Below are 12,813 nucleotides of genomic sequence, written 5' to 3'. Positions count from 1 at the left end.
AATGCTTTGTAAACAAATATATAAATACATAAATATATTTACATATATATTTATAAATATATAAAATGTACTTATAGCTGAAAATATATATAATTCATATAAGGAAAATATAAAATATATAAATACATATAATATTTTATATACTAATATATTTGTAACATAAATATATTTTAAAGATATTTATATATAAATTTATTAATTTTCTTACAATGACCAAATGAGGGGGAAAAGTATGTGAAACACTTTCACATGTCTCTTTTCCCTCATTTGGTCATTGTAACAGACTTTAAACATTTTTCTCTAGCCTTACTGAGAGATAATTAACAGGTACCACGGTGTAGGTTTCAGGCACTGGGCAAGATGGTCTGGCTAACACATGTGATGAAATGCTGACCACAGTCGGCTCTGCTGACACCCATCTTCTCACACAGGAACAATCATCAGAAAAGGGAAGAATAAAGGGAATGAAAATTTCTCTTTGTGATGAGAAGTGTTGGGATTTACTCTCAACAGCTTTGCTGCGTGTCACACAGGGGTCTTAGCTATACTCATTCTGTTGTAATTACAGCCTAGTTCTTACTTACCTTATAATTGGACATTTGTACCTTTTGACCACCTTCCTCTAATTCTGATTCCCTCTACCCAGTACATCTGGTAATGACAAGTCTTGATCTCTTTTTCCATGAGTCTGGTTAATTTTTTTAAGATTCCACATAGCAGTGAAATCATACAGCATTTCTCTTTCTCTGTCTGACTTAATTTCCTTAACATAATGCCTTCAGGGTCTATCCATGTTGTCTCAAATGGCAAGACTTCATACTTTTTTATAGCTGAATAATATTCCATTGTGTGTGTGTGTATGGTGTGTATACACATCTTCTGTATCTGTTCATCCATTGATAAACACGTCAGTTATTTTCATATCTTGGTTATTGTACGTAACGCTGCAATGAACATGGGGGTGCAGATATCTTTTCAAGTTAGTGTCTTCGTTTCCTTTGGCTGTATTCCCAGAAGTGAATTTGCTGGATCATATGGTAGTTCTGGTTTTAGTTTTTTTGAGGAAACTCCATGCTCTTTTCCGCAGAGGCTGCACCAATTTACATTCCCACCAACAGTGCCCGAGGGTTCCCTTTTCTCCACACCCACGCCGACATTTGTTCTCTTGCCTTTCTCGTGATGGTCGTTCTAACAGGCATGAGGCTTCTCTCACCGTGGTTTTATTTCGTGTTTCCCTGACGCTCAGTGATGGGAAGCACCTTGTACGCACCTACCTACAGGCCTTTCATAAATCTTCTCTGGAGAAATGTCTGTTCAGGTCCTTTGCCCATTTTTAAGTACAGGGAGCAGGATCAGACAGTCAGATGACGTGTTCAGCCTAATACAGCTCACCATGAAAAGAGAACTTGGTCCATTCATCCATTCACTTACGTGTTCATCACTCCTTCATTCGAGAGCCTACCACACGCCAAGGACTTTTGTTCTTTTCTGGGGAAACAGAGGCAAGCACAGGTCTCTGCCTTTGGGGTGCGGGGGGTCTCACAATTCGGCAAAGGACCAGTTAGACAGCACGTGGTGTGGGAGACAGGCGAGCAGGGGCACAGGGCACAAAGCCCTTAGGCTTGGTGCTGTGGGGTGAGCTGGCAGGACCGGGGACAAGGTCTGGGGGCTGCTCTGGAAGACCAGGCTGGCGTCCCCGGCGGGGGGGGGGGGGACCGACGGGAAGGCTGCCTCCGGCAGAAGGGCTGCCCAAGCATGGGCGAGCTGCTGCTTCGGATGCATGTCACCCTGCCCCTGCAACGTGAGCAGTGAGGAAAGGCGGTGCTGTTAGGGCGGGAGGGGGTCTATTCACAAAAGCCTTTACCTCCAAACCCCATCTCTGCCCACGGCGTTCACACTTCTGTGTGCAAATCACCGGGGGTGGGGGGTGGCCACTCAGAATTCTCTGGGGCCACCTGGCAAAACTGGTTCTGACTCACACAGTGTCCAACAGAACGGAAGGAACACTTCCGAGGCCTGTGGGTCGAGGAGAGATGTGAGGGCGGATGAGAACAGCGGGGGTGACAGTCATCAGGGCCTGCCCGCCAGCCCGGCCCGGCCCCCACCGAGTCACTTTGGGCCCTCTTTCAACCGTCGCAAAGTGATGTCGTGTGCCAGCAGTTTCCAGAACCTCGATTTCTTCTCAGAGAGGGATTTTTGTTGTGGTTCCGACACACACACATTACACAGAACACAGATACATAAACGCGCGTCTCCTCTTCTGCCCAGAGCACGTCTGTGACTGGATGTGTGGGTCTTCTCCACACCAGCCCAGCCCCCAGCTCGCCAGACCCAAGCTGGGTGCCCCACAACTCAGTTCGGTTCTGACCCCGTCTACCTGGGGTTCGCAACAGATCCCAGCAGTTTGGAGCTTGGTCTCGAAAGACTCCCCCAGTTCAGAAGCCCCCTGTAAGCACCGTGTTACCACATGCACTGCTGATTCACTGGCTGTAAATCAGGGTTGTCATGACCCCTTCCTTGTGTTCAATAATTCGCCAGGATGGCTCACAGAACTCAGGGAAACACTACTTGTGTTTACCAGTTTATTATACAACAAAGGTTAAGACAAAGGATACGGGTGAACAGCCAGGTGACGGGGGTGGGGGAAGGTCTGGAAGGCCCCAGTGTGGCATGAGTTTCTGTTCCCAAGGAGTCTTCACGCAGCATCTTCCCAGGCAGGATGTGTTCACCAAACCAGAAGCTCTTGGAACTTCATACTTCGGGGATTTTTTTTTTTTTTTGGAGGCTTCGTCATGTAGGTATGATTATTAACTTACTCTCCAGCCTCTTTCTTCTCTCCAAAGGACAAGGTGAGACTCAAAGTTCTATCTTTCTAATCACACTTGATCTTTCCCATGACAGCGCTGCCCAGAAGCCCAGCAAGAGGCAGCTCATCAGAACGAAAGGTGCTTCTTCCACCCAGGAAATTCCAAGGATTTACAAGCTCTTGTAAGATGTTCCTGTCAACCCCACTGCTCAGAAAATTACAAGGGTTTTAGGAGCTCCGTGTCAGGAACCAGAGGCAAAGACCAAATATTAGCAGACACTGGGAGCAGAGACACATTGCTGTTTCACAAGAAGGAATTCTGAAAGTTCCACTCCGTCCTGAGGAAATCTCTCAGGAAAAGCCCCAGAAGCCTGAAACCTGCCACAGGTGAGAAGCCGCAGTGCTGAGGAAGACATGTGGTCTCCTGCTCATTCTCCAGCTGTCGAAACAAGCATAGGTCTCAGAATACAGCAAGCGATACCCAAGTGCTGAGAAGAAGGCACGGCTAAAAACTCCCCCGCACCTTGATGGGACACTATTCAGAGTAAAGCTGACGGTGTCCAAAAGTGTAAGTGTATTTTTTGTTTCTAATTCACAAGATAACACGTGTGGCTCTGTAACAGAAAATGAGGTGGTTCCCCCAGAAACAGAAATCCCCAGGTCAGGCGCCGTGTTTATCTCACTCACCACTGCATCCCCATCACGCAGAACCATGTTTGGCATTTTACAGCTGCTTAATGAACACCTTTTGAGTGACAAGATATCAAGAGAAGAAAATGAAGAGCAAATATATTCAACTAAAATGTACGAAAGAAAGCAAAAAGTAGAGTTTAAGTTTATTCTATTACACATCACCATTCTTCAGTGGGAAGAAACGAGTCTGCAGAAGAAAAATAAAGGAATAAGGAAATAAATCAGTATCCTTTCCACCCTGGAGTCTGCCAGGCCATCCAAGAAGTTGGGGTGAAGTTAGATTAAGTTGTACCTTACAAAACTTATCTGAAAATATCCCGGGGAAACGCCACAAGAAAAATGGGCATAACACGTGCTCCTCTCACCCACACGCACGTCTGAGAGAGAGTGCTGATAAATGATGGAGTCTCTGACCTGCTTTAGACTTTCTCATCGAAAGTGATGGATTGGGGACCAGGAGCCGCTGAGACACGGCTGGAATTACGCGGTACCCAAGCTGCATATTTTAGAGCTGATATTTACTTCGACCTACAAGGGCAGTGTTGACTGCACTTCTTCATTAACGCATCCCCTTCAGGGGCTCAGATCGTGGCTTTTGGGGAGGTAGCAAGTAAAAATGGATTTGGCTGTCCCTAAAAAATATGAAGAGCTTGTGCAAAAGAGAAATGACTTACAACGCTGGCAGCAGGGAGGCGTGACATCATAAAGGGGGCAAGAGATGTATTAACAGAGAAAACAGCACGAGTTCCAAGGCAAGTTCCCCGTGTCCATCCATCACCTGAAGCGTGCATGATTCGGGAAACTCTACAGGTAGCAAAAAAAGCACTGACTAGCACGAACTGATGATAAGGTACTGACTGATCAAAGTTGCGATAAAGCTCACTGATCAGTACGTTTTGGCTTCTTCCTAAATGTCTAACGCCCAGAGTAGCTGCGTTCACGGTACGCACACAACCATCGTTAAACAGCACGTTTGGAGCCGCCCAGTTCTGACGCGCTCCCGTGACGCTGGCCGTGGTTCCCGGGCAGCCAGCGCCGAGGTCGATGCTTAATGTCTATCAATGACTGAATGAATAAGGACGAAAGACTTAAAACTGAAAACACTTCGAACTAGAATATGAAGAAACACTGGAATTAAGGGAGATAAATGCCGTCACAGCTCCCATCGACACGCCAGTAACGGCTGTGTTCATCTGACCCTAACTTCTTGCGTGCGTCAGTTTCAAAGCGATTGAAACGTGAACCACCTTCTGTGTAGAAGCCCGCGACCTTCCAGCTATTTCAGTCACTCGGGTATTCCAGGACCTGTTGGCTTAAATGGCTGTTATTCATTCACGTACATATTCCTCCGCTCCTCTATTCACTCACGCATTCATTCACACCGACTTGCATGTTTGGAGTCTTCCACTCCATCTTTCTCCTTCTGTCTCCCTCCCCTTCCTGCCTTCTCTGGGAACTCTGGAAAGCTCTCTGCTGCTTCCTCTGTGTGGTGCACTCAGAGTAGAAAGTCCCCCATGACAGCGAGCGGGTGTCGCCCTTTCCCCTCACCCCAAGACACTGGCCGCAGGGCCACATGAAAACATTTGTGAGCGGCTCAGCTCAGACTTGTCCCTCTGCTTGGCAACGTCTCAACCCCTCAAGAAGAGCTTCTGAGACTATCAAGCTCTGTTTCTACGAACCATGTCAAACATTATGTTAGTCACAACAGAAATGAATCCATAGCCTCAGAAAAACAGGAGAAAAGACATATCAAATTTAGAAAAATAAAGAATGCCAATTCAAATAAACATGAGAATGATGAGTAAGTGGTATGGAAAGTGAAATCCCTTCCTCATATGTATATGCTGCTGAGAGGGGAAAAAGACAATTAGGCGGTCGTGCTAATAGGAAGCACATAAACCAATGGCAGCATCCTTCCCGCATCACAGCAGCAGCACGATGGTACCCTGGGAGGGGGTTCTCTCCCCTCCCTTGTCCATTTTTCACTGTAACTATTAACCTGGTGGGTGTTTTCATGTTTACTTACTCTCCTGGGTTTCAGTATCTGCATACACACTGGGTTTGCCAAAAAAAGTCCTAATTTATCGGCAGACAGTTTATTACTGCCCTATGTCCACGTGCATCCTCAGAAACAGAATATTTCATTTCTAAAGCAACTGTTCCCTGATCTAACGAAAAACGACAGAAGTCTTACCTTCTTTAATTATTTTAATTTGAAATTTTTTTGTTTTGCCTTTCTGATACTTCAGGGCTATCAAGAATGTGCCCCGCCAGAGGGCTCACACTTCTCACGTTTTATCTGAAACATAAGCCTTGCTGTCTCAGAAGCTCTGAATATTCCTTTGCCACGTCATCCGTCTTTAATGTACAGATGTTTCCTTTCACTGTCAGAGCAACAGCTCACTGTACAGGTTGAAGAAGTAAGTCTGATCTCTGCTGAAAAGGACTGATTTAACCAGATTTCGGGGGCTTTCTCACAATCATGGAAGTCAATTTATTAGAAATGTCGTAGGCATTTTACATGAAGAGGACGCTGTGCTGATGAAGAGACAGAGGATTGAGCCGTGGTTCCTGTCTTTAGGTAACTTATATTCCATTTAAGCCTATATACGCAGAACCTCACTCCCAGGCAAAATATAATAAACACACAAAGTGCTCTGTGAAAGCGCAGGTGAGAGGCTGTCAAAACCCCACGAGTTTTGATGGAGGAGGGGGAGGAGCGGATCTCTGCAGAGATGATGCCTGAGGTGCTCCTCCTACCAAAGGTGAATCATTACAGGCAGAGACAGCGGAGCGAAGTATCCAGGCAGGGTCTGCTTAATCGCGTCAGATTAAGTGACTAGAGCCTCGACCTTGTCAGGGAAGACCAGGGAAGTAAGTCAGACCTGGAACCGGAAGGGATGAAACCCCAGAATAATCCCTGTAGACATTAATGAGTGGACGTGGAAGATTTCTAATCAAAGAAATAACAGGGTAGTGTTCTGGAAAGAATTTGGAAGCAGAGTGTTTTTCTAGATGTGGGATGAATTTAAATTATGTTTAAAGCATTGACGTACCTACTCATTAAGCTTTGTGCGATGACACTGCAGTCCTGGAGGACCATTTGCAACTATGAGTACTTACTATTTGTAGAGTGCTTCATGGCTGAAAATACTTATCTCATTGTATCTTCACGATTACAAAGTGGGGGGGGTAGCATCACCCCCATTTATACATACAGAATAAAGTTTCAGTCATGAAAGTGCTCATACTCATCATGGTTAGAATTAGGACCAAATCCAAGGGTTGCAGACCAAGATCTCATGTGATGTCAAGGATACAACTTAAACGCCAACAAGTAAAGAAAGGAATAGGAGACTCTGAAAATAACAGCAAATACGGAAGTAAAACACACAGAACACAGGGACCTAGATTTAAAGCATTGTGAAAAGGTGACCCTCTTGTGGGAAGAGGGAACTTGTCCTGCCTGACCACCTTTGAACTGGGGCATCAGTTTCATTTTTCCTGCCTTTGCACAAGAGCTGACACATCACATCGTTCAGGGTCTTGAGAATGCCAGCTTTTGGAGGAGAGCTTACCCCACCAGCCCTCCTGGACCTCCAGCTTTTTGATAGCAGCTCTTGGGACTTCTCAGTCTGCATAATCACATGGGCCAATTTGTTACAATATTTTATATATAGATACAGATGAGATAGAGATATATAGATATAAATGATTTATATCATAAAATAATTGTGTTTGTAAAATACATAGCTTATATATATCACACATACATGCATGATTTATTACAAGAAATTGGCATTTACACACACACCCTAGTGTTAGAGCAGGCAGGTAGCCAGATACGAGCAGAGAAAGGGGACACAGGCCAATGGGCAGGGACTGGGCAGAAATGGAGGCGGGCTCAGGGCCAAACGCAGGAAACCCTACATCATATAAACAACAGGGGCCCTGGGCAGGCAGGGAGAAGCAGGAACCATGGGACTGGTAAGCAGTCACACATTTGGGGGGAACAGGTGTCCTGGAGGCCAACAAAGAAAGCTGGGAAAAGGCAGGAGTCCCTGGCACTGGAATATTCCTGCCTGCTCATTATGCCCTCGTTTCAATAACGTCAGCCTTGCAGCTTAGAAACACCCACCACGCACTGACACCGGGCCACTTCTGACTCAGATTAAATCAGCACAAAAACCCCTCCTTCCCTCGGGTGAGCAGAGCTGGGAGGAAAATCAGGGAACATGACCCCAAACCCTTCCCTCCCAGAGACTATTCTGCCCATTCATTTTGACACCCTGTGTAACCAATCTGCCAAAGAAACTAGGGCAGCTGCTCACCGAGCCTGCGCGCCCTCCCCTGGTAAATCCCCACTTCGCTTTCCTAACCCACTGGTCCTGTTTCTCTAGAGAACCCGAACGCACCCTCCCGTCCCCCTCCAGCCTCAGGTGCTGGCACACACCTCCTGCCAGACCACAGCCATGCAGGCTCCGAAAGCCGTGCCCTCTGCCCGGTCCCGCTGCCGGAGTCTAACTCAGGGCACGGCAGGCAACACCAGTCATGACAGGGGCCTGGGCCGGCTCGGGCCACTTAAGAATCAGAGGCAGTGGGAACAGCGCAGCATTTCAGACTTGGATGGCAAGCCCAGATTCATCCCACCCTCAGTCTCCGGAACACCAAAACTGACTACCTGCCGTGTCTCTCCCACCGCTTCAGGAACCCTCTTTGTGTCCTCTTCTGTGCTGGTTTTCTTCCCTGAGTTTCAGCTGCTACACGGTGCTCCTGGTGTCCGTCACTCCGCAGACATGTTAACCTCCAGGACCCCGCACACGACCTGGATGGCTTTAAGTACCTGGAGCAAGCCCTAGAGCACTCACCCTAAGCACCGTGGCAGCGTAGAAGGGCAGGTGCATTTACCTGCCAGCGGTCACCATTCTTATTAGTGTTGGTTGGCGTTTCAACATATTAGTTGAATCGAGAATTTTAAGAAAATGTCTCAATTAATATAAGCTTTTGGTTTGCCAACCACAAATTTTTTAAATCACAGATCTAAATTAAACATACTCATCTTCAAATGTGCTGATGCTAACAGACATCAGTCACAAAAACGCTTACGCCCCAAGCTGAGGCTCAGTTCAATCCAAGCCCTGAAATGTAAGGGCAAGTTCAAATGAAAGAAGAAAACTTCATTGATGTTGCTTAAGAGTGAACGTTCAAAACCCAAAAGGTATCCCATCCCAGGGAATTTTCAAGTTGAAATTGAGCTTTTTCAGGACCTCCCATTGACTATGTCCTTAAATTTTCTTAAGGGATTTGAATTTCAATAACATAATTTCAGTTATGTTTATAATCTAAAAAACCTTCACCCATTAATTTTTCGATGATGGCTTGAATTAGATGATACTGAGTCACAATCACATTGGTAAGTATGTACACATAGTTCTTTTTTAAAGTTAGTAACACGCAGATCAGCCAATTGAAAAATAACCAACTTGCTCTCATCAGCACATTTTTAAATAACAGCTAATCAAAGGGTAGACACTCGTCTTCTCTGAACAAAAAGCGTCTGCTTCATTAAGCAGCATGTTGACAGCTAATATGGTAAATTTAAATAACAAATACAAGTTTTATAAGCACATTAACCGATAACAAAAGATGCAAAAGGGCATATTTTTGGAAAGTGTGATTGCTTCATGCAGATAATTTGTGTCCAATTTACTTGAAATACACAAGAGAGAGAATTGATGTTGAATAAGTTATCATAGAAATCCACCTTTAATTTCTATTATAATACTATTTATAACTGTATTCATCAAAAGAAGGATTACACACAGCAGATTAAGTGGAAATAACAGATCAAATAAACTGATTGCCAAAAGGCTAAGCAAAGTATTCAAAGAAAATTTTCATCCTTAAAGATATATTTTTGTGGAAACAAGAAGAGAAAAAAAAATTTCGTATATTAACTCCTCAATTGCAAATTATACCCAGGACCCTATTTTTGAAGATATCTTCCTCCATATATCTACTGCTTCCCAAATAAATGCCTTCGTTTTAGCACGATATAAACACTTCGCTTCCTAATATGATTCCAGTGAAAACTGAGCAAAAATTTTGTGTCTTGCAACAGGGAAATTTCTAGTTTGTGAACCTGGTTAATACATGAAGATATTCCAAATAAAATGAGTAATTTATGAAGAGTATTCTCTTGCCTTTTATTTTTTTTTTTTACTGCTTTTTATGTCATTGATGGAATTTAATTAGGGAGACAGTAACCCATTTGCTTCCCAAGCTCTGAGGTGCCCAAATCAGCTAGTAACCAACTTGTGGTGAAACTCCTACAGAAGATTATTTCATCTCTACAGGAAGTCATCACACTGACTTCTACAAATGCCTGCCCAGTGTCAACACAAACCCGCTCACTTCAGTGTCTCCAGACGCCCCGAGCCTCAGGTGTTTCCTTCCCATAGCGCCTCCCGTCAAGTCACGCCGGCACGCAGCACGGCGTTTCAGAGACACGCTGAGGCCTCCGAAGAACAGAGAAAGTGAAACCGAGATTCTGCCATGTTCTCCCGAAGACCGGCCAGCCAACGCCACCTTCAGGAGGAGGGCACGTCCCAGACAGAGAGGAGGGTCTGTGAAGCAGTGAGTGTCTTGTTTGGAGAGGGGACAGAGACTCCTCAAGGACATCAGATCGAGTCTCGTGAAGAGTTTCGGAGGAACATCTGATTAGGATGGATTCTATTTTAAAAAATAAATCTAAACCACTGACAACAAGGCTGTAGAAAGAGGTCCATCAGTACCTGGGTCAAAGCGTCCTGTGTTTCACTACTTAGCTGCAGAAACAGCTTCTTCAGTGTGAGATCTTTCTTGTATCAGCAATGGAGTTAAGCTTTCTTCTATTTAAATATCTAGAGAATTGTTTATATTATGATATTTATCACCTTGAACCATATTCAAGACTTATAACTAAATAATAATTTTATATCTTTTTTCCTAATTCTTTCTATATTCCCCATAATGCTTAACACCTTGCATTACATGAAACAGACACTCATGAGTTATTTGCTAACTAAGCTAATAAAAGACTCTCACAGTTTCTTAAATATTGGGAGTCCAAACCCAGCCACTGGCCCCGCTGCACCTTTAGGTCGACTTGTTCAGATACTGAGATACTTTTAGTCCATCATAAACGCTCTCCATTAGGAGTGTCTTGCATGATACCAGGTGCTGGTGTTGTCCTGATCTTCTGATAAAGCTGCAAATAGCACTTGTTCAATGAGATTCCGGCTCAAGACAACAGATTCGTAAGATCTACGGTTTATAGATGTTTCATAGAAAAATATAACTTTTTATGCAAAAGACAAGAAAGAAATGGCATCACAACGCTCATATTTAAAGGTGTTGTGTGTAAAACAAACATTGTATAGAAAAATATGTCCAAGGAGGGGAATCATGCAGCATAATGGTACATTACGGAACTGCTTCCTTCTGTTCTCACCGGAGGTCCTGGAGGAGAGGACACGCACAGGAGACAGCTTGTTGACCTGTTTCCTCTCCGTGAGCTCTCAGGACTTCTAACTTCCTATGTTATAGCCCATCGAATGCGATCTACCCAACCCCAAGGAGGGTGCCTTCAGAGTAAAAAGCCCTTAATAAATGTTGACAAGCCCAAAGCCAACTAAACAGAGATAAAACTGTCCATAAAAATAATTTTATGTCCTTGAATAGATGATGGTCAACAATTGATTATATTTCCCATGAAAAGTTCTGACTTAAGAATCACTATCAGAAGCATGCTCACCACGACAAGCTGGATGTCCTCCAAAATCTCAGAGGCTTAAGACAATAGGTTTATCTCTTGCCCACAGGAAATTCAAAAAGGGTGTTCTTGGTTGTCAGGCAGCCTTCCATCTGGGCATGAGAGGACCCAGGCTCCTTCTGTACCAAGGATGCGCCCTCTTCTGGGGCTGAGCATCCTTGTATTTGGTCAATGGTTGGAAACATCATGCTCACCACGTCCACTCCACCCCACCGGCTAGAAATCAGCTGTATGATGACCGCACCTGGGAAGGGAGTCTGAGACGTGTGGACTAACCGTACGACTAGAAAGGAAAGAAGTCTGGTGAGCGGCTAGACAGTCCCTGACACAGACCGACTTGCCTGTTCTTCCTTCTTACATATTTTCACATCTCTGTCTTGAAAAGGTCTAATACTCCTTTGGCCAGAGCTCCTCATGAATACATGAGGATTCATGTGTGACAACGGCACAGAAATTGCACTCTCTCCAAGTATTTTACAGTAAAGTTGTCCTACAGATCCTTTCCTCCAGCTTCGCAGACTTTCTTGACAATCTGACTTATTAGCGTTCACAATCCTCTCCCATGAGAAGGGAGATAATCAAGATACCCCACAGATGCGGTCTTTTTGTTTCGTTTAGAAACTGCCAAAGACACTTCCTCCTGTGAAGGTATCTGCTTGCAATACAGCCGTCCCTGTACCGGCCTTCACCGCCTGCGCCAGGCCCAGCTCTCTTCGGGCCCTGGCGCTCGGGCGCACCCGCTCCCCGCTCTGCTCGAGGCAGGTCAGGGCGACGTCCGCTCGGTGGCGTCCCCGCCGCCGCGCTGCCCGCACGGGGACCCGCCTGGCGGCCGTGTCCGCGCCGCGCCCCGTGCCCGGGGGGCGCTCCGGCCGCGCTGCACGTGCCCGCTGCAGCTTCTTCCCGCTTGTTCATTCCTTACGCTCGCTCCGAACACCCAGTAATTTCGATTATGAGCCAACGGCGGTCCCTTGGCAACACGAGTCAAACTAGCATCCTGACCGTAACGACTCCCTCCTCAGGAGGGGAAACGCGTCCGGGCGCGCGGTGTTTTCAAGGTGCGACACGAGACGCCAGAGGAAGACGATTTGGCTTCGTTATATTGAAGCAGCATTTTGAGAATTCAGGAGGAAAACAGCACTCCTATAATCTAATAATGCTGAAATGTAATACTGTGCATGTAATAATATTAAAATTTATGTACGCTACTTCAGCCTTCAAAATGAGAATTCGTAAGAAAAAGAGTAATTTGGATTTTTAACAGAGGGAGCCCAGTTTTGCTCTCTCTCCAAACACTTTATTAATTACACTCTGTGTGCTCCTGTTTAAATTGATTTCCATTGCACCCCATGAACTGGCAATCGCTGACTTGGAAAGCAACATCGCTTCTAATCTTCTACAAGCCTCTTTCCCACGCTGCTTCACTCACACACACACACACACACACACACACACACACCACCACCACCACCAACAACAACACACACAGCCCTTGACAACCCAA

General features: G+C 45.3%; 1 long non-coding RNA gene across 1 annotated transcript; it reads right to left on the bottom strand.

Moving 5' to 3' along the window:
* Positions 1 to 2,630: 2,630 nt before the first annotated feature.
* LOC140689531 (uncharacterized) lies at positions 2,631 to 12,111 on the bottom strand. The gene is made up of 3 exons (XR_012064572.1): positions 11,295 to 12,111; positions 4,174 to 4,303; positions 2,631 to 3,245 (listed from the first exon to the last, which is right to left on the bottom strand). It is a non-coding gene; the product is annotated as an uncharacterized lncRNA (long non-coding RNA).
* Positions 12,112 to 12,813: the final 702 nt, after the last annotated feature.

The sequence above is a fragment of the Vicugna pacos genome, chromosome 26 (assembly GCF_048564905.1).
Source record: "Vicugna pacos chromosome 26, VicPac4, whole genome shotgun sequence".
NCBI lineage: Eukaryota > Metazoa > Chordata > Mammalia > Artiodactyla > Camelidae > Vicugna > Vicugna pacos.
This window is presented reverse-complemented; position numbering and strand designations above follow the sequence as displayed.